The sequence below is a fragment of the Xiphias gladius genome, chromosome 14, assembly GCF_016859285.1.
Source record: "Xiphias gladius isolate SHS-SW01 ecotype Sanya breed wild chromosome 14, ASM1685928v1, whole genome shotgun sequence".
NCBI classification, from domain to species: domain Eukaryota; kingdom Metazoa; phylum Chordata; class Actinopteri; order Istiophoriformes; family Xiphiidae; genus Xiphias; species Xiphias gladius.
The window spans coordinates 451066-476116 of NC_053413.1; the positions used below are offsets into that span (position 1 = coordinate 451066).

The 25051-nt window shown below is 39.7% G+C and overlaps 1 protein-coding gene across 4 annotated transcripts in view; it reads right to left on the reverse strand.

Annotated features, from left to right (window-relative positions):
• fam110b (family with sequence similarity 110 member B) overlaps positions 1-23874 on the reverse strand; it is a 63781-nt gene extending 39907 nt beyond the window's left edge. For 2 of the 4 annotated variants that reach the window (XR_005708718.1, XM_040142923.1), the window contains exon 1: positions 23776-23874. The gene's annotated coding sequence lies outside the window, so the exon portion shown is untranslated. Of the gene's footprint in view, positions 1-11222; positions 11269-23775 lie in introns of all 4 variants that reach the window. The other 2 variants (XM_040142925.1, XM_040142927.1) reach the window with 2 other exon arrangements.
• Between the last annotated feature and the right edge of the window lie 1177 nt (positions 23875-25051).

The following is a 25051-nucleotide window of genomic DNA, read 5'->3' on the forward strand; positions in this document are numbered from 1 at the left end:
ACTAAGGAACAGTTGATACAAATAGCTGAGCATTATGGCATTACTCTAGTCTTTTTCACACCTGGCAGTGCCAAGATTGCCACCATCTGGGCTGACATTTGAGCAGTAAAAAGAAGTGCTTTTCTTACACTTAGAGCAGGAAAGAATTTAACTGAAAGTAGAAAAGGAAAGGAAAATTGAATTAGAAAAGGTTCTTCAGCAAACTGCAAAAATGAAATTGGATTTGGAGCGGGACTGAATTTAATTTGTATTGGTGGCAGAGGAATCTTTTTCCTTTGAAATTGTGCCGTGTTCTTTTGATGTGAGTGCCAACTTGTGTCTAGTTGCCAGCTTCAATGAGGAGGACCCCAGTATTTTCTTTATTCTGTTTGAACGCATTGCGGATGCAAAAAATTGGCCAGTTGTAGATACGACTTTAATACTTCGCTGTGTCCTTACTGGTAGGGATCAGGAGGAGTATTCTGTATTAAGTGCTACTGATTGTTTGTGTTATGAAATCTGCTGTTTTGAAAGCTTATGAATTAGTGCCTGAGGTATATCACCAAAAATGCAGGAACTGGGAAAAAGGTGATAAGCAGACTAATGTGGAATTTGCTTGTGATTTTCTGTCACATCTTAACCACTGGTGTTCCGCTGCTAATGTTGATTCTTTCAAAAGCTTCTGTGAGTTAATAGTGCTGGAGCTATTTAAAAATGTGATTCCTCAACATACTGCAACTGTCTTTAAAGCAGCTGAGTTGGCAGATGAATTTGTCTTGATGCATAAATGTAGTAACAATGGTAATCCCCATCAGTGCAAAGTTTTCAATGCATGGTCCCTCGCATGTATCATCAACGTCAGAAAAGGAAGCACAGGGATTGGATTAAGTGCAGTAGACCTTCAGACCATCTCTCCCCTAGTTATCCTCTGGCCAGCCAGCCAGAGCAGCAGAACCAGAGGTCACCGCAAGCAGTGCGATCGACCCAGAAAGAGAGGGAAGAGAGCTGGAATAAGAGTTCTGGATGAGTTGGGACTCATCTTGCAGAGACCTGTCTCTGTTGCAATATCCCGGATCAAACTGTTGCACTTGATGGGCGGACCATGTTCTGCGCCGATGGAACACAGGACTCTGGTGGGTTGCGGGGCGGAGGACTGTGTATACATTAATGAAGCTTGTTGCTTAAATGCAGTCAAGGCGGATGGACAGTATCTACTAGATGTCGAGTTTTTAACATTAAGTGAAAGCAGTCTAAATTGTTCTTACCTGTTCCTGCCCTGTCTGGATTCAGTGTTCTGGGGCCGTGGCCAGTGTGTGTTGATCTGGGTGGTGACAATGGTTTTGAGTCCTTTATCACCAATGCCTTGATGTCTTTGGTTCCTAGTGTGGAGTACATGCCTCATTCATTCATTGTTAAGTCAGTGTTGCCCACAACAGTTACACCGGACTTTACTCTGATGCAGGGGATGGAGATGGGGCTGAAACCTGTGCCGCGGCATAACATGTTGCTTGATTGTGACCTGGTGCAGGACGTTGTTGCTGTGGGTGTGGCTTTGCCAACTGAATGTGGTGCCATTATTTTGTGAAATTATCTGGTCACTGGTAATCAAGAGGTATCCAAGGATACTTGTAGCCTGCGCTGTGACATGCACACGGAGATGTATTGTGGCCACTCTAGACTTATCAGCACCAGCAGTTAGTGGGGGACAGGGGGACCAGAAAATGTGGTTTCCCTGCTTGATCTTCATCCATCTGTCCTATGACAAGAGTGGGTTAAAATCCAGCAGGCTGACCTGTCTCTGTCAGGTTTGTTGGATCCTTCCAGGGGGTGAAATAAAAAGTGTTGCTTATGGCTATTTTCTCCAGAATGAGTTGCTTGTTAGAATATGGGGCCTTTGTGAGTGTGATTTTGTAGGTTAGCCAGTGTTTCAGATTTATGTGCCTCAAAAAAGTTTAGTGACACAATACTGAAAATTGTACCTGACAAAACAAGGCACTTACATGTAAGAAAAACCTATGATCATGTCCTGCTCAATTTTTCTGGACTTAAAGGAAAACGCAAAGTCTCCAACTATATAAAGACGTCAAACATGCCAACTAACCAGTAAGCCAGCCTGTCAAGCCAGCTCCTCTGTTTCCCATCCCAGTTTCCGGCAAGCGGTTTAAACATTTATAGACTGTGTGGGGCCTATGTCCGTTTCAAAATCTGGCTACACTTAGTTGCTTACTGTGATGTGCCAAACTACGAGGTCTTCCGGTGCATATCCTTTGTGCTCATTCTCTGCGAGGTGAGTAGTTGAGGCTTTGGCACAGTTAATTTCCATTTTTGACATTCCGAATGCGATCCAGAGTGACCAAGGTTCTAACTTTATGCGCCAGGTTTGCGCAGACTTCTTAACAACTTAAAGTGAAGCGTCTATATATCATATGCACAGAGCCAGGGAGAACTACAACACTTTCATCACACTTTAAAGTAGTTGCTGAGTTTTTATTGCACTGGGGTAGAGGGGAGACTGGGAGAAAGGACTGCCATGATTGATGTTATAAGCGAGGGACGTCGTGCAAGAAAGTACTGGCTTTAGTCTAAATGACTTTGTTTTCAACCACACATTGTATGGTCCTTTAGCAGTTCTTCAGGATGATTTGGCAGAAGTTAATTACATTATGTGAATTGCTTTCGATATTACCTATACACAGCTGTTGAACTGCGGTGTGAAAAATTGGAATTCCTCAGTTTCAAATGAAAAGATTGTATGATTGCAAGGGTGAATATTGCCAATTCAGCCCTGTAGATCAGATTTTGGCTCTTACCCCAGGTGTTGGTTTTCCATTTCAAGGAAAATTTACAAGCCCATGTACTGTAGACCGGCAACTCTCTGAGCTAAATTACTTAATTGTCACTCCCAAGCAGAGGAAATTCTCCCAATGCTGTCATGTGAATCTATTGAAGCCCTATTATTCTTGCATTGCTCCTGATACACTTGATTCTAACACTCAAAATTCAACTGTCTGTCCTACACTCACGATGAATTCTTTGTCTTCAGGTTTGATGGCTCCTGCATTGGGTTTGGATGGTGAGGTGGATGTGATACCACCCAATGAGAGAGCTTGTTAGTTCATTCAGCTGAGTCCCAACCTCTAGACCTTGCTGAATCGACTATGATCTGATATCTGTTCTGTGACACACTATAGCGTACACAGCTAATAGAACATAACACTAATGTTGACCGTTGACAGTCCTCCAATTAAACAACTTTTCCACAGATGTGTCCAACACAAGCGTGAACCTAAATTTAACTTAAAGGACTTATTTACAGCCCTGTAAATCAGGTTTTGGCTGAAATCAAGTATATGCAGAACAATAATACTGCTGTACACTCATCCTCCAGCTGGGCATTGCCAAGTTTGCCAGTTGGCAAATTTATTAAGTCTCTGAGATTCTGTACAAATTACTGTAAAGTTAATATAGTCACCAAGCCAGCTTCTTATCCTTTACTGCACATGGAGAACTGTATGGACGAGGTCGGCGCAACAAAGTTTGTCAGTAAATTTGACTTATTGAAAGCGTAGTGGCAACTTCCTTTGTCAGCTTGTGCACAAGAAATTTCAGCATTGATAATGCTTAATGGATTGTATGAGTACACTGTAATGAGTTTTGGACTTCACAATGCTGATGCACCTTTTCAGCATCTTATAACATTGTTGTGTCAGGTCTAGAAGGCTATGCAATCTCAGACGACGTAGTTATTTTTAGTGACACGCAGGATGTTCATGTCAAGTGCATCTGTGCCCTGTTCGATCACTTGGCTGAGGCGCACCTTTCTGTCAATTTGGTGAGTTTGCCAGGGGTGACGTACTGGCAAACTCACACAATGGTGACGTACCTCGGCTGGGTGGTCAGATAGGGGCAAGTGTGTCCAGTGGACGCTTATGTCAGAGCCTTTGCGCAGTACCATGCTCCAATTACAAAGAAAAAGTCAATGTGGTTTTTGGGGTTGATACCGTAGCTTCTATAAGAAATTCACAACAGCAGTTGCGTCTTTGATAGAACTGTTAAACAGCAACGTGAAATTTGTGCAGTCCCCTCACTGCCAAAGTGTGTTTGAAAACGTGAAATCCCTCCTGTGCTCTGCTCTGTCCTGGCTGCACCATGCTTGCATGAGCCATTTATGCTCCAAGTACCAGTCAGGCGGGCGCAGGTTAAGTGTTGATGAAGGATGAAGGAATTGACAGACCCATTTGCTAATTGTCCAAAAAGTTCAAATCGTATCAAAATTAATTATTCAACAATAAAAAAGGAAGCACTGGCCCTTATATGGGTGCTTCAACATATTGAGGTTTACATCAGTTCTGGGCATGCTCCCATAGTTGCATACACCTACCACAACCCCTTGAAATTTTTAAGTTTGTTACGTGGCCAAATCAGTATCTGATGCAGTGGACTGCAGTCCAGATATGCCTAACGCCCTCTCTCGTGCCCCTTGGGCAAAAAAATGTTTTCTATTAATTATTTTTGTTTGAACTTTATCTTCTAATCTTCTGCCCGTCTTAAATGCTTTTTTTGAGCTACCTGCTTGCATAGGTGGGCATAGGGGCAGAGTGGGTAGTTTGGAGGCCTTCACTTGGTTTGTTCTATTTCTCATCATAATTTTCAGAGAGACCGTTGGGACCCCGTCTTAACAGGGTTCTTATATTTCATCTCACCACTTGGTTGACAGGATGTTTTTTCATCAGTGCCTTCTGGTAAGAGCTGGACCTGGTGTTCCCAGTTCATAAATCTGGAATCTGTTACTCATCCACTCTATCTCTCTTCCTGCAAACATCCCCTTTGGTTATGTGGTGGTGTTAGGTCTCCTTAGTTTCTTTCTGTTCTTTTATGCATTTTACAACGTTCACACACCTGGCTCAACTAATGTACACAACCTATACTTTCTTATTTCTATCATGTATCGAGTTTAATTATTTTTGTTAAATAAAGTGCTTTATCTAATCTTTAAAATGCTGCATCTCGCATTTTGTCAAGGACACAAGAGCCAGGTTGTGACAGAGGCTTTTCATTCCTAGGGCTGGATATCAGCACTGATATCAATCAATATCTGCATATCAGCAATCAAGAATAATAAGAATAATAAAACACCTGTACCACACACAAGGTGTCATCATTATGCATATTTTAAAAAATACATACCATATCATACAGCTATGCATTGACTGTCAGCAGCAGATGCTTCAACTAAGTACAGACGTCCACTTTAATGATCCCTTTGAGCGCAGCACAGCATTGTTTTTGCTGACATCAGTTTGATATCTGTAGACAGCTGGCTAGCTAGATGCTATCTCTAGATTTTTGATAGCCAGAGTCAGCTAAACATCCTGAGATACAACAGTCCTGTAAACTATGGTGGGTCCGCATAGACTGCAGTTATTCATGTTACAGTTTTCCTGGATTGTCGGGACTCAAAGTGGCTCATACAGCAGCTATCATCTGTGTAATTTTTTTAACTTAATATAACCTTTTTGTGCATGTTGTGATCACTCAATATCCACAAAGTAGACATTTTACAGCCGCTCACAACAGGTAACTACTGTGCACATATAACATTTAGCGCAGATACACATCTTTCCTGAGAAAAGGTAAAAATGATCTTGGGATCTTGGATCATCAAGCTATGAGGTTTGGATTTGATTTAATAAATGAAAAGCCATATGATGAATGGGACTGAACAGAATCAGTAGGACCCTTTCAAATGACTGGAGAGTCCCATCTGAAAAATGAGGATAACTTCCATAAACACCAGAGAAATCCTTTAATGTGCTCAGTCCCCAACAGCTGAAAGCTGTGCTCATATACAAATTTTCACTGTAATTACAAATGGGTCCTTAATTAACCTGTCTGGTGCTATAAGGTCTAACACTGTTTAATCAACATCAGAAAAAAACTGAAATATTATATGGTATTTCTTAAAACATGAAAGCTGCTCAGACCTATTTAGTTCCATTAAATATGCATCTGACACCTAATGACACTGTCACAACAGCACATCAATGAACTTGAATAAAGAACAGTAGGACGGTGATGCACTTGGTATATTCTTCATTGTTCAGATCAGTGAAATTACTAAATATAGTATGTAGTGCTTTCCTGAAATGGGAAACCTCCATAATCAGCTCTTCATGGTAAAACTGAACCCTGGACCATCAATTTCCAAATTGAAGTTTTAGTTTGACAGTTTTTTACTTCATAGACATTTTTGTTCTCTCTACATTTCACTCACTTGTGGTTTCATCAGAAAATTAAAGTCTGGAGAAAATCATGCTTCCACAAACTGCATTCAAACAGGTAGACCTACCACAAGAGCAGTTCCTGGAATTCCACACAGTTATCAAGCATTTGATTAATTTGTTGAATGAGGAAGCATACAATCACAGTACACATTGTTGCCGATGACAACAGTACGTCCACCTTGGCCCACAATAAGCTAAAGGTTAGCCCAACATTAGTCATATATTATTTGTGCAAAATTTATATGCAGACATGCACGGCTTCAGACAGATGTCAAGAAACTGAACTAAGAAAAACTAGATTTAAAGAAAAATCTTAAGAAATCCAAGATGAACGTGTCTAAAACTTTCAGAAAAACTTGAGAAAGCAGCCCCTAAACCAGCAGTGGAGTACTGAGGCAGCCCTGGTTCAAGTTAGAAGCACAAGAGCTAAGCTGATGTCTGCTTGAGCTAATGGGTTTACTACAGGTCACATCTTACAGACAGACTTACCCTGCTTCCTTAATCACCATACTAGTCGAGGACAGCTTTTTATTCACCACCACACCTTGTAGATCTCAGTCAAATAACATTGGTGTTTAGAAATAAATAGGCTCAGTAAACATCTTTGAAAACAGGTATCATCTCAGTAATGAAAATATTGGCGGAGCTAAAGCAAAAGGGTTGGGCTATTGTGACAAAAAACACTGCATTTAATTCTCTGTCAACCATGACTAGTGTCAGTGGTAGTATCTCTCAAGATATCTTCCTGTTCATCATCCCCAGGCAAAAATGAAGCCCATTCAGTGTTGTCCACATACAGCTATTTATTCTTGTTGTGGATGAAAAGCCTCTGAAATGACACTCTGAACACCCTTTAAGTTGAACTAACAGACTTACTGAGGATAAACTGCCATCTTTAGGCATCACCACTAATCATTCATTTTAATTCATATATTCATTCAGTAAATGCATGGTGTTTGTCTTATCTTGAATATGATCAAAAACAGATTTCTAACACCTACTCAGGTAAAAAAAAAAAAAAGCCTCAACCACATTTTTCCAGTTTAAACCAGGTACAACCCTCATTCTTTTCAATGACTGACTGATGAAAGTATTTAGGTGAGACTTTAAAGAGTAACCAAACTCCACCTGCAAATCTGTTTGAAGCATGACATGTATTGTTTAAAAGCAGGTAATGAACTGCTCATCCCCAACTGGTGAGTGTCAATAAGGTATCAAGTCGTCATACCTCGACCACAAAAAAAGCTGCCAGCCAGCATCAGTACCATTTAGAACAACCCATGTGACAGGTCCAAGTGATCTAATATGAGCGCTGACGCTAACATACCAATTTTAGGTTAGGGAAACAGTTTTTGTCAATGTATGCCCATGGGAGCATTACCCCCTAGTAGGTAAGTTACTTTCAGACTTGTCATCATTGAACCATCAACACCATCACCAAAAAATGGCACGGTCAACAACAAACGAGTTAACAACAGCCAATGATGACTTTGAGAAATTATTTGAACCACAGTCTACCCAGTCAAAATCAAATGCTTTCTTGACCATGGCATCTTCCCAAGATTGTTTGTAACACTTCATGTCTACTGTCACCTTCACCTTTAGAGAGGACAGTAATTATTCTCACAACGGCATAGATACAATACAGGGTGTGTTAAGGGTTAGACAAACGACCAATGCTATAGTTTCCTGGTGAGGAAAGTCTATATAACAAGAAAACTGGACATCAGTCACTGCAGTTTGGTTCCCTAATAACGTGAGATGGAGATTTTAACCTGACCTGAAAGAGAATATTACCGTGGGTGGAAAAAAAGGGTGTAGAAATAGTCTGCTCCTAGCAGAGACTATTTCTATTAGACCACAAGATTGATAACACATCCGCTACCTTTGAAATAAAATTGAAATTAAATGTAATGCGAATAATTATATTATATTATAAATACATATTTACAATAATTATAAATACAAGGAAAGGTTTCCTAATGTTTTGGACACCTTTTTGTCATATCTGTTGTTTAATCCTGAGATCGGCGATCAGCACTCTGGGGTAGTGTTAGCTGCACTGCAACAGAAGTACTGGTAACTAGATCAGAGGCATCACAAATGTTAATCCAGGCCAGGTTTTGAGTGCAACAGATAGACAGTTAGCCTGCTGAACTCTGTGGCTTTGGTGGCCTAAATCCAGTCACCACACACGCGCACACAGACACACACACAGACACACGTACGTTGTAAGGAATTTCTATTGACTGGACTAAGTCCGTAACCCTTATACAGTCAATATTTTGTGACTCAAATCAACTGCAAAAATTTGGAAGAACAAATTCAGCTTTGTTTTTCTTTTTTTTGTGGGGTGGGGTGTGCGTGTGTGTGCGTGTGCGGGGGGAGCGGGGGTGGATGGGGCAGTGGTGGAGCGGTGGTGCTAACTCAGCTTTTTTTGCAGCACAGAAAGCAGTTTCATTTGACAGATAACCTTTAATCTTTAACAGGCTTGTATAGCATCATTGTAGGTAATCCTGTTTTAGCAATATGGCAGGGGACCGCAGATCACATTTAAATCTCGGGCAAATGTTGATTAATGTGAACTGTCACAAACACGTGAATTGAACATCCATCAATTCTGGAAGAATTTCAGCATGTCTCTTTGCATTAGTTGCATCTGTTTTGTCAACTTTTCTCATTTACTTTAAAAAAAATCTGTGTAGTATAAATATCTAATTAAGTAAACTGGTTGATGAGCCAGACATATAGGGAGTGACAACCAGACTCAGTGGACATACAGTAGCACTAGCTAATGCACACTAATCTCGCTAAAACACATACACACATACTGTGCCACCACAGACATACAGGTCAGACTGAATACAATCGGAGTGTGATGGAGTTTGTCATTACACAGTCAAAAACCACCTGATATATTTGCAAGATGTAACCAGTATTTTGCATAGACTTGATACAGTCTCTTTAAACAGAGGAGGTACTGTAATGAGATGTTCATGTTGATGCCATTTCTCTTACTGTGGTAAAAGCTTTGTATTTGTAGTTTGTTTAGACAAATTATTTGTATTTTTCTGCATGTCATATCACTATCTTGATTATTTTCAAAAAGAACAAAGATTTAAGTTGGATGATCCCATATTGGTAATGCTGCAACTGTTGTTTGACAACCAAATAGAGAGTAGAACTATTCTATTCAAATCTATGCAATAAATTTTGCTACACTGGAGTCAATGTCAAAAAAATAAGGGTTGTATGAGTTTTTTAACATTACATAAACATTTCGTGTAAATTGGGGTTAATTTTGTAGGCTTCCATTTGCATAATTTTACATTTAGATCTAAGCTAGTAGTTTTGAAATATTTTTAAATTCAGATTGTAATGTATTTCCTAATTTAACTGGGTAGTTGAAATAAGGAATGGGCAATATGAATGTGTTTCCCACAGGTTGACAATTCACTTGTGGTGGTGGGTGGTGCGGCGTGGGACCGATGTGCATGCAGAGACTCATGCAGCTTAGAGGGGGAGAGTGTAACCTAGGTTATTTTCTGTAGCTACATTTTACAGATGTCCCCTAAATGCCTCACATACAGACTGTTGTTAGACGTTTGAATTAACTGATGTTCCCTAAACGCTTCACATACAAACTATCTGTAGATGCTAGCTAGGCGGCTGCGCACAAAGAATCCCCACTCAGTTACTGCAGCGCTCAGACAGGTGTGTGACCAAAAATTAGAAAAAGTGAAATAAGTGAAATAAAGGTGAAATAAGGCATTCTAATATGCAGTGCTTAAGCATGGGAAACGCTGGAATGAAAATTGAATAAAAGTCATTTGTCATGATATATGTAATTTGATATTTTGATATCATGATACACATCAGTATTCATCGATCAGCTTGGTTGAATGACATATACGGTATTTTGATATGGTAAAATTTCAGGAAAATCAAACGAAAAACTTTTTAAAGATAAAATAACCAGCATAATGAAGACCGATGGTTTGAAAGAGGAGATAAAGAAACCATCTATGTCAAACTGGTACAATGATCACTAAATAGAGGCGGTCTACCACACCACTTATCCGACACTTACAATGCACTCGAGATGCCTCCGCAGGCAGCTGAACACCCATTCACACAATTACAGGCCAGGTAGGTCAACAACTCACATGTGACTTCAACGACTCTCAAGGTGCTAAGGACCCCACAAAAATTTAATGCCTGGGACTCCCCACCAGTCACTGAAGAAGCCTTTTGGATTAGAGGTGAAACATTTTCAAGGACCTCAAGCAAGTCCAGTTGCCTTCATATAGCACTTAACCTCAAAAATTATATATAAATCCAACAGAGACATAAAGAAGTCCTCCTCATTGATTTGTAATAATGCCTAAAATGGCCAAATACGTCAAAAGATATTAAAGGGATAGATACCACAGTATGAATGGCATTACAGACTCTCTGACAGGAGTGTACTCTGTCAGTGTACTCTGACAAAGTTATATTGTACCACGGTATATGTACTCACATCAAACAACATGAATTTTCAGTGTTTACATCATATACATAATTGATATGTATTAAATAAATGAAATATAATAAAATAAAATGTCAGTGATGTCACTGTAACGGCGTCTCCTGGAAACATCCATGACTTAAGTACAGCTGCTTAAATAAACTATGGCAGATACTGCAAAGAACAGATGTTCTCTGCAGCCTCAGCACCCTAACTGTACTGCAGATGTTACAGAAAAAAATCTGTCTTATGTAACATTATTAACTCACCATATGAGTGGCACTAACATGCTCTGATGCACACATACATCTCAGTTATTCCTCTCCAGAAGTCACAGCTTGTGGATGATCCAGAAGAATCCGTTTCCACTGAGATCAAGATTTTCCCAGCCATGTTTAGGTGCATCCAAACACAGGGGTGAACTTGCAGCAAAAAAACACCACGCTTACCTGAATATAGGATGGCCTCCGATCCCAGACCCCCCTTTTCACATGTCTTCAGAGGAGAAGAACACAAATTAGTTAGGATTACATATTGTTTGTTTAAATCGACTGTCACACTTCAATAGACGCGAAATACAGTATACCTTTGGTCAGTAAATTTAGCCAACACTGACCTAATGATGATGATTCAGAGAATGAATGAATGTGACTGTGAACACTGAACTAAAATGTACTAAGGAGGGCAAACAGGCTGTCAGATACATCTAGAGCAGAGTGCCCAGCAGGTAACAGGGACGGCTGATTTGTTGTTCCTAAACTAGTTCTCAGAATCAACATATCAATGTGGTCATTATAGAGCCTTGCATCTAGTATTGCACCGTTTACTGTAGTCTGGGCAACATAAGAAAACAACCTCACAAATTAGGAATGCACCAACTGGACTTTTCCTCCTGATAACCATACTAAGGGTATGTACCAAAATGTAAATGCGGAAACCTCAGTGTGTGAAACCTTTTTTAAATATGTAGAAGCTAACATGAGGCTTTAACTACAGATCATTCTTAACTATAGGTATACAGGTACAGACCTGACAAACAGACGGAGCTGCTCTGAGTTGACTGGAGTTGATGGTGCACTCACTGTCCTAATGGTCCACACAGAAAAGGCTTTGCTCCACTTAATTACAGACTCCTAAAGCCATCGTCAACACTTGTGGTTTCACAGTAAAGGCCTACCACAACCCTTTACATTAAGATGCATTTAATGTGGAGCACGAGCAGGAAGGGGAAAAGTACTGGCAATAGCTTCATGAATGTTAGCTTCCTGCCATAAATGATGTGAACAGAACAGAAAACTGTATTTAATATGAATAATATGACTCAGGTACCTTTGATCAATACCTTATTCACTTAATAAGGTTAATATTAAAACTGATCTAATTAATTGGAACGATGCATCCCTACACATTGTGACTATTCCCAACAACATACACAGATTTGTTGGCAGCCAGAAAAGGACATATACTAATGATGATAACAAGTTATTGCTGTAAATATCAAAGATGTGTTAAAATCATTTTAGTGAGAACAGCTGGCAACAACTGAATCAGAAGGCAAACAATTAGGATAATTTAACTCACGCACCTAAATCATATTATAATTATAATCAGCTCAACAATTGTGATGTGAGTCCCTACAACAAGGCGACCTGACTAGGAGCCACTGGAATGGGGCAACAAGCGCGTAGCAACGCACATGTCCAGGTGAGCTATGCTGTGTTTACTTCCTTTCTTCGCTTTGAGAATAAACCATTGAGATGGTTATATTTAACATGCTAATGTGTAGTATAACAGCAGACCAACCCTTTCCTGATGACTGACTCAGTAGTCAGTTACACAGTAGCTTCTATACAAAAATTGCTAACTTTAGCTACCATAAGCCACTGGTCACACCAGACCAAATAAGGTTATGTTATTTCTTCTTTCAAAAGACACACAGCATCATTTTAAAGTCATAAACATAGAAGCTCAATGCCACAGTGATCACATAAGTAGGGCTGCTGTTGACCTGATGTAAAATAGAGCAGTGGCTGTGAGGATTGAGAGGGATCCAGCTCTTCTTACTCATAAACAATGACTATTCGTGACATTTCTTCAGTAATTAATGTCAAAAAAGGAGAATTACTGTAACCATTTGGTGTTCCACTTCAAATGGGAACACTTGCCTTTGTTTTCAGGGGTGGCAAAGTAGAAAGGTTTAAAATGTCTAATCTGATTGGGGCAGCCATCTGGAAGCCCCCCCCCCCCCACACACACACCCCTCCCCACACGACCCTTCGTCAGAGCAGACATACACGCACACACACCAACAGTGCATTTGTCATCACCTGTTCACCCTAGTGTGACCCATCTTTTAGCCATATCCACTTACATCATTTGAAGGAGCACTGCAAAAAACAAAGAACAATGAGCATTTTCAAAGCTTAAAGTGAGCATTTGTGTGTGTGTGTGTGTGTGTGTGTGTGTGTGTGTGTGTGTGTGTGTGTGTGTGTGTGTGTGTGTGTGTGTGTGTGTGTGTTAGTGTGTGAGAGAGACACTGAAAGAGTGTTTGGTCATTTTGGAGCAATTACCAGCTGACACATATAACATGACAGGTACGGTGTCTCAGCCTGGAAGATTGTTCTGTGAAGCTGGGTCTCGTGGGACATGTGGTCAGTGACCACGAGACCTGAGACAGATGGGACTAGAACTGGTCTAAATGCTGCTAAACACCAAAGGAAAGTACTGTGCAAATAAAAATACTAATATGATAATAATAATAATAATAATAATAATAATAATAATAATAATAATAGGATCATATATATATATATACATACACCAAAATGGTTTTTGTTCATCAGGCTCCAGAATATTGAATTTGAAATAAAATAATGGATACTACATTAAAGTGCCAAGTCTCAGCTTTGATTTGAGCCATCAAGATGACATGAGATTTCAGATTTAATTCAAGGGGTTTACCAAAAATATCACATTAACTGTTGAGGAATTACAGCCATTTTATACATAGTCTTTCATTTTCAGAAGCTCAAAAGTAATTGGACCAACTAACATTATTACAAATATAAGGATTATGTTTAATACTTGATGAAAATCCTTTGCAGTCAATGCCTGCCTGAAGTCTGGAACCCACTGCCCTCACCAAATGCTGGTTCTCCTCACTTGAGATGCTTTGCCAGGCCTTTACTACAGCCACCTTCAGTTGCTCTCTGTTTGCCCTCAGTTTTGTCTTCAGGAAATGAAAAGCATGATCAGTTGGGTTGAGATCAGGTGACTGACTTGGCCATCGAAGAATATTTAATTTCTTTGCCTTGAGAAGCTCTTAGGTTGCTTTTGCAGTATGTTTTGGTTCATTATCCATCTATACTGTGAAGCACCATCAGTTTTGCGGCATTTGGTTGAACTAGTGCCCATTCAAATCGTGCTTGTTATCTCATTAATAGTTCAATATCTTATTCAATCATCTAATCATTATCATCTCATTTCCACATCACTACTATGTTATGATATTAGTAATCATAATAGACCTTATTTGTCAGATACCTGAGAAGAAAATACTGGACCGTGAATTCAAAAGGATTACTGTGACACATACATTCACTTGCCAATTTATTAGGTACACCTAGATAAAACCAATGCAGTATAATACAACAGGCCTGCAATAAAATCCTTTATTCATGAGGATTATTATGTTCAGTTTTTACTGAATCTCTTTGAAAGAGGTGTTGATTTATTTTACTGGTCATTTTGGAGACTGCAATTTGTGGTAATGTTGAACTTTACCGGGTTACACTGAGAGGTTAATCACAATATTCGGTCCATCCCATTTATATGAATTAAGGTTGAAAAAATCACTTGTCAGTAAATAGCTGTCTGCCCCTGACAATAGCACTTGAACACCTTGTCTAGGTTTATTGTAAGTCTTTAATGGCTGTTTTAGAAAAGTATATACGTCCAGACAACTCATTCTGGGCGATTATAGCTTTGATCAGGTTCTTAAATTACTTTTTTTCCAGCATGCGGAAAGACACTATTTCTTTTGCAATGTATGTGGTGATTTCAATTCAGGTTTTCCACCGCACGCTGTCCCTTTTGTACTTTGTTGTTTTCCGTAACGCAACTATCATTGTTGGCTGTGTAGGAGTGGTGGGCCTGGTGAATGGTAGATCTTTAGGTCTTCCCCTAACTCTTTGAACTAAACAAATGCGTGTTACCCCCAGATGCTGCCAACTTCAACAGAAAAACTTTGCAGATTGCCCCATTAATTTTATCAGGGTCCCGTTTGGCATTAGGTTTAAATCTGAAATATTGCCAAATAAACAATTTAGCTTTGACACTGAATCCTCTTGCCATTGTCTTGTTGGTCAACTCTCCTCTCGTCACATTGCAAGCTACTCTGTGATGCAACTCTACTCTGCTGCTGCATGGAGCAGACAATTTCTTTTTATAATTGTAGTGTCCAACTAAGAATTGATAACTAGTATTTTACAAGAGTTAAGTTTCAAGTTTTTTTATTTGATGAACGCGGGTGCTACAACTGATACACGAAAATGAACCAAATGGGTTTTATGTCTGTTAAAAAAATGAAAAAAAGATGGCGGGGTTGGTGGGAAACTTATGTAATCGGTATGTGCCTGAACATCGTGTAACACCAGTAACACCAACTACCACGGCAACCCAACTCTTCTCTTCCCCTCATTTTCATACAAGTTCATCTCAGTTTCATCTTTCCAAAGAATGTGGTTCCACAACTGGGCGGGCTTTTTTTGTTTTGTTTTATGGCGCTGTCTAATCTGACCTTTCTGTTCTTGAGCATTACCAGTGGTTTGCACCTTTTGGTAAACCCTCTGTATTTACATTCATGAAGGCGTATCTTGGTTGTAGACTTTAACAATGGTAAGCCTACCTCCTCAAGAGTGTTCTTGACCTTGCTAGATGTTGTTTAGAAAACAAGGGAAAGAATTCTGTGATCATCCGCTTTAGTGGTCTTCCGTGGTCTTCCAGGCCTTTTGGTGTCTCTTCCTTATAGTTGCAGTCCTTTATGCGAATAAAGCACCATTTTCCTGTGTAGTTTGCCTCGTTTTCTGTTAGGTGTACCTTCTAACGGGACAGAATAATAAATCATTGCTATAGAAAAAAAACTTGACTGCTTGACTTGATTCTAAAAAACTCCTGAGCAAGCTAACGTGTTGGAAACTGTAAAAGATTTGTTAACATGAAGATTAGTTTTGGTGAATGACTGAACATAAACTATGTTGGCAGTCTGTAATTTCACCTGTCTCCACACAGATCTCTGGAAAGACAGAATTTGGATGGGAGAAAATCTATTTCAGTGCCCTACCCAAACAAAATCTATATATGGGGAAATAGTTCAATTTATATTCTAGTCAAGTGCAACATTAGCCCACTCAAAAATATTTCACCTTCCAATATTGAACATGTTTGATCAAATCAACTGTTCCTGGACACTGCAGCCCTGGGCCTAAAGCAGAAGCTCCACTCAGAGCCAGGAAAAACCCAGACTGTTTGTGTTTGCCTGGACTAAATTATCCAGCATTACTCATCAAGACTGCAGACAGAAGCAGTGCACTGTCAGCATGGTTCTCACTGTGGCCCTCATGTAAAATTCCATGACTTTTCCCTGACTCTACAAATGGGTCGAAGGGCTTCAATTACCAAAAAGACTCTACAGATCAGACTGTATGCAAGGTGATGAGAATCCTAAAAAAATTATGCTGTTGTGCAGTCAACACAGACAGATTAAAAAAGAATTCACTTCATTCAATTTTTTACAGACTTAGGAGAAAAGAGGCAACGTGAGGCAAGGGCTTTGTAACATTAATTAACCAAGCACATCTTAACCAGGTTTTCTGAACTATGTGTAAAAATGTAAAAAAAAAAAATCCTGCTTTAAAATAGGACCTCTTTATGCTAATTTAAAATTCCTTCCTCACTGCCTGTTGCAGCAGCCATGTGTTCACACATAGCTTTAGTTTGAACGTAGTGTGGGAGGTACACTACAACTTAGTAAATACGTGTTGCATTGTACAAGTTTGTGCTGATGTAACTTATTAATTATTAAATGCTGTCATGGCAGCCTTAGAAAGCTGGGAAATACTAATGACAAAAAGAGAATGAGGACTTTTTTTCAGTATTTACAATGGGAGCACATGGACCGTGACTACATACTTTTATATTTATGACTGGCATGAACACTGATGTTACAGCATTGTGTAGCTAGAGAGTGTTTCCCCTGTATGCATTCAGCAGAATTATGAAATTTCAGATGGTTCATTAATATTCATGACAAAACCACCGGAACTTGCACTTCTACACTGCATGCAGCTGACTGAGGCTGGTATGAAATGAAGGGGACCCTACCACATACACACACAAACAAATACACTAACACAGTGGTGTTACCATATAGCAATCCAGCATAGGCTTTTTGTGAGTCATGTGCAGAAGCTGGAAAATTCACTTGGGAGAGGCTGCCTACGGTAACAAGGTTGACCTACCTACAATTAGGTGCATAAGTATTTGGACAGTGACACATTTTTTTTTAAATTTTTCCTCTGTACACCACACAATGGATTTGAAACAAAACCATCAAGATGTGATTGAAGTGTAGACTTTCAGCTTTAATTCAAGGGGTTTAACAGAAATATTGCATTAACAGTTTAGGAATTGCTGCCAATTCATACATAGTGTCTCATTTTCAGAAGGTCAAAAGTAATTGAACAAACCAACATAATTATAAGTATCAGTATTATTTCTAATAATGGATGAAAACACTTTGCAGTCATTTACTGTCTGAAGTCTGGAACCCATCGACATCACCACATGCTGAGTTTCCTCTCTTGAGATGCTTTGCCAGGCCTTTACTGCAGCCATCTTCAGATCCTTGTCGGTGGGTTTTTCTGGCCTCAGTTTTATCTTCAGGAAATGAACAGTATGCTCAGTTGGGTTGAGGTCAAGTGACTGACTTGGCCATTGAAGAATATTCCATTTCTTTGCCTTGAAAAGCTCTTGGTTTCTTTGGCAGTATGTTTTGGGTTATTACCCATCTGTACTGTGAAGCACCGTCCTATCTGTTTTGCAGCATTTGGCTGAATCTGAGCAGATTGTATGCGCCTATACATTTGAGAATTCATTCTGCTACTTATATCTGCAGTCACACCATCAATAAACACCAGTGACCCAGTTCCATTGGCAGCCATATATGCCCATGCCATACCACTGCTGCCACCATGTTTGACAGATGGTGTGGTATGCTTTGGATCATGAGCTATTCCTTTCCTTCTCCATACTGGTTTCATCTCTCCAAAGAATCTTGTTCCACAACTGGGCCAGCCTTTTTTAGATGGTTTCTGGCAAAGTCTAATCTGGCCTTTCTGTTCTTGAGTGTTACCAGTAGTTTGACACTTGTGGTAAACCCTCTGTATTTACATTAATGAAGGTGTCTCTTGATTGTAGACTTTGACAATGATATGCCTACTTACTCAAGAATGTTCTTGACCTGGCTAGATGTTGTGAAGGGTTTTTCTTCACCAAGGAAAGAATTCTGTGATCTTTCACTTTAGTTGTCTCCTGGGGTCTTCCAGGCCTTTTGGTGCTGCTGACCTCACCAGTTCATTCCTTCTTTTTAAGAATGTACCAAATTGTTGACCACTCCTAAAGTTTCTGCCATCTGTCTGATATGTTGATTTTGTTTAATCACCCTAGTGATGGCCTCCTTCATTTGCATCGACACCTGTTTGGACCACATATTGAGAGTTCCCATGAACAGCTACGAAATGCAAAGTCAACACTTTGAATTGTCAATTGTCCAATTAATTTTGAGCCTCTGAAAATGAGGGACTATGTATAAAAATGGCTGTAATTCCTAAATGGTTAATGCGATATTTTTGTTAAACCCTTTGAATTGAAGCGGAAAGTCTACAGTTCAACATCTTGACGGCTCAAATCAAAGCTAACACTTGGCACTTTACTGTAGTATCATTTATTTTATTTCAAATTCAATGTGCTGGAGCCTAAAGAACAAAAATTTATGTAAAAAAAATTTTACAAAAATTATTAGTTTTCACTTCAATCACATCTTGATGTCGTAAGTCCATCGTGGTGGTGTACAGAGGCAAAATTACAAAAATTGTGTCACTGTCCCAATACTTATGGACCTAACTGTACCTCTGCTATCAGAAAGTCTTTTACTGAGCTAACTTCTTTGGCTAAGGCAGTAGAAGTATAAAAGAAGTACCAGAACTGACTCGGACAAAGTGAACATTTCCTAATGTCGAGTGATTGTTACAAGCCAAGCTAATTGGTTAGTAGGTAATCCTGTTAGGCTTCGCATTAACGCTGTTCCACAGCCTATTCCGTAAATTGCCATAATTTCTGCACATTTCACATTAATTATTCAGGTTGGGCATCTAATTAAACAAACAGTATGAAAGTGTACTGAATTACTGAGGTCTGTAGCAAATACTACCGAACCTTGTGCAAACATGGCCGCACCATGAGGTTGGCCTCCCATGTGATAAGGGTATGAATAAAACTATTTCCGTTCATTTGTGCACTTTTGTGTACACACAAAAAAAATATATGCTTGAGAATTAATGAGGTACAAATGTGCACAAATGATGTGTAAATGAATGATTCACCACTTGGATGTCATTTGGATGTTAATTGGGAGCTGAGTCTACACTTAAAAATGTAATGTTTCAATTCTCAAAAATAGTGCAAGCACAAATTTCTATTTTTCCTGCACAAATGTGCACTAACGGATCAAAATTGTTTCATTAATATCATACAGGATGCCAACTTCAAAGAGGTACAAACTTCAACTAAACTGGTGCAACTTTGTGCTGTACACTTATTTTGTTAGTCAAACTATATTTGAATTTTCAGATGAGTCTGAGAGATTGGCTCATTAAACTTATATTATCTCTTTCTATTTATGTTGAATAAAAATAGTGGAAGTAATTTTCTGTGTTGAGGCATTTCATTCTTCACCATTTATTACTACATCTATCTGGGCCTCCAAAGCCCTTCAAGTTTCAAAAGCTCCCAGTAAATTAATACACACGTGACAGGGCGAACATGAATAACCCTGTCTACTCTATAACCACTCTATGGACGTTTTAAGCTGTTCCTCACACGACGTTCATAAATACGGGTCCAGCATTTTGCTCTCAAGGACACATGTACGTATAGCGCTGCCGCTGAAAAAAAATCGTAGGGGAAACACTGCTATTACTTGTTGATGTTATTACTGATCACCATATACATATGTTTAATACAGCCATCACAGTGGTAATCACAACTGTGAATACTCTCAAATCAATTTCTCCCACATTCAAATCATTATGGCTCATTACCAATGTGTCGTTAATATCTTATTATTTGGTGACAGTCTCTATCTTACCTCTCTAAAAAGTAGTGACATCGTGACTATTTTTAATAGAACAGGATGCAAAACAGAGCGCTGGCATGGTCAAAATGTGGCAATGCTTTTTGGCTGAACCACAACAGCAGGGCCAGCCCTAGAAACCTGAATGCCCCTGAGTGAGTGAGTGAGTGATAAAGTTGTACCATTGGTCAACCAAATGCCACGTGACTGAGTGCTGACGTTACACCTTTGGTCAGGTGGCTGAGTATTGACGAAAAGTTTCTATGACGTCATCAGGGGGGCATATAAAGGCAGTGTTGGCTACTTAGTGACTTTGTCGCTAGGTTTACAGGATTTTTGGACCAATTTAGCGACTCTTTTCAAAAAAGCATCTAGTGAAATATTTAGGAACTTTTAAGACAAACCTGAGCTACTTTCCGTAGAGGAAGGTTGCCAGTATTGCCCCACGAGCGTGTGGTCGGGCTTTCCCTCTGTAGGCACCCCTCTCTATACACCTCAATTCAATTGACATGAATGAGCTTCTAACTTTCTGCCTGAGTGATCATTTTCCAGGTAAAAATAGCCAAAATCACAGCACACTTTAACTTATGTGTATGGTGACTTTGTCTAAGGACACTGGGATTATAAAATCAGGATTTTAGCAATAAAGAGCAGCAGCTTGGAAATGGCTTGGAAGTTAGTGCTGGTTAACATGTCATCTCAATGGGCCATGTTTCAGTCACTGTTTCATACTTGTTCCATTGTCTGACAACAGAAACAGAAAAACATGTAAATGAGAGCAGTTTCATTGGGGATTAGACTGTATTAAAATATTGTATATGTGGGCACAGAGAGTAGGAGAGAAGCAAACAGATAAAGGGTGGTCCAGCCATACACTAGGTTTTGGCCTAGTCTTGTTTTATATGTATAAATAATGAAATAAATTAAGTCATTATTTCTGTTGAGCTCAACAATTCCCTGAAACTGAAAATTCCTTGGCAGTAGTCAAGGACTACCATGATTGGTTAGAAACAGCTTTGTTTTTGTGATGTTATTGGTTGTTAGTACTTTGGCAATGTAACATATGTATCAAAGTTTCTAATCTTCTTATACAGGAAATGTTCAATTGAGATCAGTGTCTATTTTGCTCAGCCTTATTTTTGGGAAATGCAACATGAAGAATGCTAGAACCAATATTCAGTTCAAGTTTTCTGACTAGGCACCATGGAGGGCTCCAGGCTTACTGTGCGACAACTGTTTTTTGCTGATTTAAATGAACATTTGTTTGGAAGTATGCATATCTACAGCACAGTTAACTGACATGACAAGCTGCATTAAGACCTCAATTATATACAGCAAGGCCTTAAGGAGGGTCATTGATTGTGATCATGAGGCCTATCTTGTAGAGAGTAGAGCGACTGAACTGTGTAATACTTAACAACAGAGTGAGTCTTGACTGAGTATGAGCATCAACTGTTGAACTGAATGTAAAAGCTTAAACTACACCCCTGGCTCCCTGGTTTAACAAAGACATCACAATGACCATTTAGGAATTACAGCCATTTTATACATAGCCCTTCATTTTCAGAGGCTCAGAGGTAATTGGACAAACTAACATTATTATAAAAACAAAAATTATTTTTAGTTCTTGGATGAAAATCCTTTGCAGTCAATAACTGCCACAAGTCTGGAACCCATGGACATCACCAAATGCTGAGTTTCCTCCCTTGAGATGCTTTGCCAGGCCTTTACTGCAGCCGCCTTAATTTGTTGCTTGTTTGTGGGTCTTTCTGCCCTCATCTTTGTCCTCAGTAAGTGAAAGGCATGCTCAATTGGGCTGAGGTCAGGTGACTGACTTGGCCATTGAAGAATATTCCATTTCTTTGACTTGAAAAGCTCTTGGGTTTCTTTGGCAGTATGTTCTGGGTCGCTACCCATCTGTACTGTAAAGCACCGTCCTATCAGTTTGGTAGCATTTGGCTGAATCTGAGCAAATAGTACAGCCCTATACACTTCAGAATTCATCCAAGAATCATGTTCCAGAACTAGGTAGGCTTGTTTAGATGTTTTCTGGCAAAGTCTAATGTGGCTTTTCTTTTCTTAAGTGTTACAAGTAGTTTGCACCTTTTGTGTCAAACCCTCTGTATTTCATAATGAAGGAGTTTCTTTATTGTAGACTTTGACAAAGACATGCCTGCCTCCTCTAAAGTTTTCTTGACCTGGATGTTGTGAAGGGGGTTTTCTTCACCAAAGAAAGAATTCTGTGATCATCCACTATAATTGTTTCATTTTTTGGTGTTGCTGAGCTCACCAGTTCATTCTCTCTTTTTAAGAATGTACCAAATTGTTAATTTGGCCACTCCTGATGTCTCTGCCATCTGTCTGATACGTTTGTTTTGTTTTTTCAGCCTAGTGATGGCCTCCCTCATTTGCATTGACACCTCTTTGGACCGCATATCGAGAGTTCCCATGAACAACTACGAAATGCAAATTCAACACTTGGAATCAACTCCAGACCTTTTATTTGCTTCATTTGTTATGAAATAATGAGGGAACAGGAAACTGAAAACATGAAACATGAAACTGAAACTGAACATGAAACTGATCCACTGTCAATTGTCCACATACTTTTGAGCCTCTGAAAATGAAGTATTATGTATAAAAATGGTTGTATTCCCTAAATGGTTAATGTGATATTTTTGTTAAACCCCTTGAACTTGAAGCTGAAAGTCTACACTTCACTCTCATCTTCATTTCAAATCCATTGTGGTGGTCGACAGAGACAAAATTGCAAAAATTGTGTCATTGTCGAAATACTTATGGACCGAACTGTATACATTCTATATATGTTGTTAATGTATAAGGGTCACAAGCCAAACATTCCCTCTTGGTTTGCTGCTGCCAAGTCAAGAGATGAACAATGCCTCTGCTATAAACATTCAGGGGAAACTTTCATCGTATCTGGTACAAAACCAGACGGCGAGTCCTCAACAAAACAGTTTGGTGTGAATACATGTAACGTTACCGTTGGTTACATTCCTACTCATGTTAGAACGTATGGGCAGTATGGGCAAATCTCCATCCATTCCTTACACCACAGAAGCAACAGCTCCAATCTGGAGTAGACTGTGTCCGTTTGAGAAGTGTAGATCGGATATGTGTCACGAGCAGTTGAAACCGTCACAAACTACACCTGCGTGTGTGCGTGAGAGCGTGCGCGCGCGCGCGCTGGTGGTGGTGCAATGCAATGCCAAACCCTCACCACCACAGCAGCACAGCCATGGATGTTCCACAGCACGGAATGTGGTGTTCCGGAGCTGAGAGAGAGGTCTGTGCCGCCACACCGGAACTCAGTGCTGTTTATTTAACACAGTACTACACAACCACCAGCAACATCACCTCTTCAGCTCCGCGGACAAATGTTACTTTAAATGACTGCATCTTGGCTGTTGCCTGTCTGACAGGATGCCGAACAATAGCCATATTTTCGACATGACCGCAAATGAAAAAGACAAGTCCCACGTAACGTCAACGGCGTCAGTAATGTTTCGAGCATTACAAGTATGGCAGGCAGCCAGTTTAGCATCACAGCTGAACTTCTTAGCCGTCCTTACCTACATATCCAGCTCCAGAAAACAAAGGATGCTGCTGCGGTTTATCTCCGTTAGGTCGGTGCGTCTGCTTGGCCTGACAGCATCCTATTCCCGGCCACCAGCACCACTGTCACACCGCACGGCAACAATGATGCACTTTCCGGTCACTGCTTCCACAATAACGCCTAAATGTTGCCTACGTTTGACTTCAATCTGGGTTGCAATAACTTTGCTGACGTTTAAATAGAAGTATTTATAATGATTTGGCTAAGATAATACATAGACAGACCGACATTCTTCATTCCTATGTAAAAAAAAAAAAAAAAAAGGGAAAGGAGTCTAATTTTAACCAAATATAATTCAGTCAACCACTTGAAACTTTCCCTCGATCTTTGTTGTTACAGTGCAAGAGCCAGCAAAATTTGTCGCAGATCAAGAATTTAGACAGTGTAATCGATTAAAAATATAGAGAAGTTTGATACTTTTTACACATAGCAATCGCTTCGAAGGTATAAATTGACGCCTGCTCTGGCTTTAATTTTGAAGGTTAAAGTGACATACTTTCCGGCTAGTATTGTCCTGACGCGGGCTACCTTGACGCAGCTGCCAGCAGCTCAGTCTCTGCACCGACACAGATAGGTGCAGCTGAGCGGGAGAGCAGAGCTGGGCTGACTGCAGCTTGACTACATTTGAAACCAGCTGGAGGCATTTACACTCTCACACTCAGATTCTGTATGTCATTTCATTCAGTATATCACCATGACTCCTTGTATTTTTTATGAAATTTGAGCCCATCTAAATTGTTATCAAGTCAGTTCTCCCCTATGAATATGAATGGAGCCGTCCATTCATTAAAGGGCCAGTGCGTGTCTTGTTTTGACAGCTGCCAGACCACATTGACAGCTTCCCATTTATCATAGCAAAGGAAGGCAAAACTTTCCATTCTGATTACTGACTGAGAAGACACATAATACATAAAACCTTTGGATTATTGCTTCACTTTTAACATTTTAACCGACTGCATTTAGCTCTGTTTGGTTTTTCCATGTCATGATTTGGGCATGATGAAAACCAAGAAACGAATGTGTTTGAAAATTATTAAAAATCTGGTCTAAGGTTATAGTTACAGTTGATGCATTTTTGCTCTTGGGTTGTTTTCCATGGTTTGCGGCGAGGCACAAATGCCCCAGTTCAAGGTGTATACTCTAGGTGTATAGTTTCCACAAAGTTAATGGACTTGCAAGAGACAAGTTAAAACAAAATCTTCGAAACTCACTCAGAAGAGGCCAAGATATCC